Genomic DNA, 3,895 nt, shown 5'->3' with positions numbered 1-3,895 from the left:
ACCAGCTCGTTCTACTGCAAGGGCAAAACTACTATCTTAAAGGTTTTGGATAAGAATCCTGAATTCCTGCCTGCTTTTCAGAGTATTGGAACAACATTCACCGCAAGCCCTATTTTAGAGAAAGAGATTGAGAAATTTGTCTGCCTGCTGTATCAACAAAAACAAGTAGATGATGTAAATCTAGCATGTTACAATATTTTCCGACTTGGGAAGTATTCTGAAAGGGATATGCCATGCACCAAAGATGTCTTAAAGAAACACCTAAACAGAGTTATGTACCAAGCTGCAATTTGGCGAAGAGCTCTCACGCCCATTAACAATTGTCCTAACATAACCGAGCATGGCTGGCTAGTTGACAGTGAGGGGAGTGTATCCATTGATTGGATGGATCTACCACCTGCCCCAGACGGGATCCTCGAAAATGTTCAATGTGCATGTAAAACGGGATGCGCCTCGAAGAGATGTTCGTGTTACAAGGCCAGCCTGCAATGCACAAGTATTTGCTGCTGCGATAAATGCTTAAATGTAAGCGAAGAAGGTAATCAAAGCGATGGAAGTGAAACTGACGTTGATGATATTGATGAAGATGACTTTCATGAGGAATATTAAACTTGGATTAGTACCTATTAAACTTAGATTAAGAAGTGGAAAAACAATTTAATACATTTGAAGATGTAAAGGCCTATATTTTCATTACAATGATGATGTCGTCGATAGAATAACGTCGATTTCTCAATCTTGTGCACAGTTATGAGTGGGGAGTTGTTTTATTATTTAATTTCCCATGTTTCTCTATGACTTTGTGCATAAAGTTGTTAGTCTTGCTGCATGTGCAACAAAAGTAGTTTTCTAAGCACATTTTGCAATGGCAGACGACGGCCTATAAAGTAAGGCACATGAGGGTGCATTGCCACTCAAAGGGTTCACAGGATGCATGGCCAGATCTGTTTAACATTTCGAATTGTTGCTTCTCTATCTTTAAACTGTGGATAAGATATTTTAATTTGTTGGCCTTTTTCTTCTCTCCTTAGGTTTGCATTAAAATGTAGAACAGCCAATATATGCCTGCAGAATTGTGTAAAAATGTCAAAGTTAACTGGAGTTTACTTCAATTTCAAATATAATTGCTGGCTCGTTTGTGCAAGTGTTTTTTTAATATTGCAAGTACTGAGACTTTTATATGCTGTGCCACTCTTAGTATAGAACAATCTCCAGATTGTAATCATGCTTAATTTCACGCACAGTTTTAAATAATTCCGTTCTAATTCACGACCTTCCCGATCGTTTCTGACAATAGTGTATCCAGCATGTAAAATTTCACCATTGTTTATACTAGCAGAAAGTCAAGTCTCGTTGACAAAAACAATGTCAATGCCTTCCGAGTAAACAAAGTTCTGAAAGCGTTCAAGGTTACTCACAGTTTGTCCGTCGTTTGCTTTCGTTACACTCGTCAGGCTCCGTGCGTTGAGTCAAAGGCATTTAACTGCTCGATTATTATGCGAGATTTGAATTCCTTTGCTGGTAGGTCCTGGGTTTATTTCAATGTTGCCCGAAAGTTTGATCAGAAACACTGAAAACAAGGCGTAGAGGAGGAGGAGACATCCAAGAGCAAACTTTAACGAGTAGTCGTTGTTTCACTCGTTTAGTCGTTGTTTCACTTTTCGTTTTCGCTTTAAACCGTTCGAAAAGATTTTAGCCTTCACAACTTCTGAACACACGTAAAACTCTTCCCAGGTGGAAACACTTAATGTATTCTTCATGTTAGTATAAAATAATCCACAACACATTACGTGTATGTACAGAAAAATTAACATTTTTTGCAAGCCAAAAAACGTGCGACTAACCGCCATCTTCGCGCACGCGCAATATATCAAACATATATATAATTTAGATATATATATATGTCATATGTATAAACATATATATAACATATATATATATATATATATATATATATATATATGTTTTAGTATATTACATGTACTAAAAGATTATATTAATCTACAATGCTCTAAAAACACTGACAACTCACTTTTCTTTATATGCCACAAGTCAAAATAATGAATTATGTTCTTTAAAACTTTTTGCATATGGCTTGCTATGGTTGGATGTCGATCAGAGATAAATAATGGTAATTGCACTGAGTGGAGTGCAATTTGGTGTGAAATCAAACGTGTGATTACAAAATCTTTGTAATCACAAGTTTGATTTCACCCCAAAATTGCACGACACAAAGTGCAATTTCCACTTTATTATATTCATTTTAAAATCATACAAAAAGGTAAACAAATTCAAAATGATTTATTCACTGAAAGAACCGAAAACGGTGTGAAATGTGAGTAATTTTCATACATTTTGTCAAGAAATTTTGCGGGGCATTTACAAATGCAAAATAATAAAATTTGTGCCATTTTCCCCTGTAATTTGATTGGATAGTTACATTGAAATACTAAATCTGATTGGATTTTGTGGTGCAGAGCTTCAATCTTATTGGCTTATAAATTATGTGATTAATGCTCAAAAATAGTGCGATTTGGGAATTAATAACACTATTTTTAACCAATCAGATTGTAAGAAACACGATTGATTTCAAAATGAATATAAAAATAGTAATCAACAGGTTACACCCAATCAGATACTCCATACATTGCTTGAAATTTAATTGCTGGGCTGTTTTCTACTTGGTTTCATTAAAGCAGAAACGAAAATATACAATTTAGTATACAGTGGTTCTCCAGTCACATTGAGTCACAAGACTCTCTCTACAGGACTAAATCTGACAAGATCAAAGTGTATTATCATAGGAGTAGTGCAACATAACAGGGGGAATTTCGTTCTCAACCAATTAGAGTGTTTGTTTACATTTTGGCCCTAAACCAATTAGATTGCGTAAAGCATTTATTTGTTAACTGTAAACAATACGGAGTCATTTCCAAGCTTCTCTGCAAGTGAATTTCGAAGATTTAGGCGTGAAATTTCATCAAATTGTCGAGAAAGGATTTGTCCTAAAACTCCTTGCTTGAATTCGTAAAGACCGAGTGAACACACCTTTTAAATGGCTTTTTTTTTTCGTTATTTGTTTTTCTATTTACGTATATAATACATATAAACATAGAGGAAAATTATTAAATTGTTTCTGACTCTTCTGACAGCTTTGTATCATCTCATATGTCTCCAGGGCGGGACAAAACAAACTTGACATATTTGACATGCTACTAATAGTAATTCAGCTATGGCGGCACAAGAAATTGTTCGATAGAAGACCTCATGTTTAAAAATTTTTGTAAATGAAGGCTTACTGTAACACTCACCAAAAATCATGAATATGGACCTTCACACCTTTTCTAAGCATTCGCCTTATCGATCAGCTGGAAAAGTGTTTGTGTATTCGATATTTTGTCTACTTGTTCATCATCATCTTGTATTGATGCGCTATCGCTGTCGTCTTCATCCTCTTTGTCGCTCAGTTCGTTCTCACCTGGTGCTACATTATTTGGATCGAAATGATGGACTGTAGTGTTTGCTATTTGACCCAGTGAAGAAGCTTTACATGCCAGGAAGTTTTTACAAATTTGGCATGCGCTTATGTCCGAAAGATTGCTTTCGATGTGGAATGAATGTCAACAGCCTCTACACAGCCGCCACAACGTGCTGCGTCAATTACATCTAATATTGTCACATACTCTCTTTTCAAGAGAATTGAAAAAGCTCATAACAAAGATAGACTACCGAATTTCAAAACTGAAAATTTTGCATGTTTTGCATATTTCTGAACATAAACATTAGCTCATACTTATTTAAAAGTATAGCAAACAAAAATAGTGTTGGATTTTCTGACAGTTCATAATATTTTAAGAAATATAGTAGTTCAAAAAAAAGGCATCCAAAGAATACA

The sequence above is a fragment of the Dendronephthya gigantea genome, unplaced genomic scaffold (assembly GCF_004324835.1).
Source record: "Dendronephthya gigantea isolate DGI-Jeju-01 unplaced genomic scaffold, DenGig_1.0 000011F, whole genome shotgun sequence".
Taxonomy (NCBI): domain Eukaryota; kingdom Metazoa; phylum Cnidaria; class Anthozoa; order Malacalcyonacea; family Nephtheidae; genus Dendronephthya; species Dendronephthya gigantea.
Note: the sequence above shows the minus strand (reverse complement) of the source record.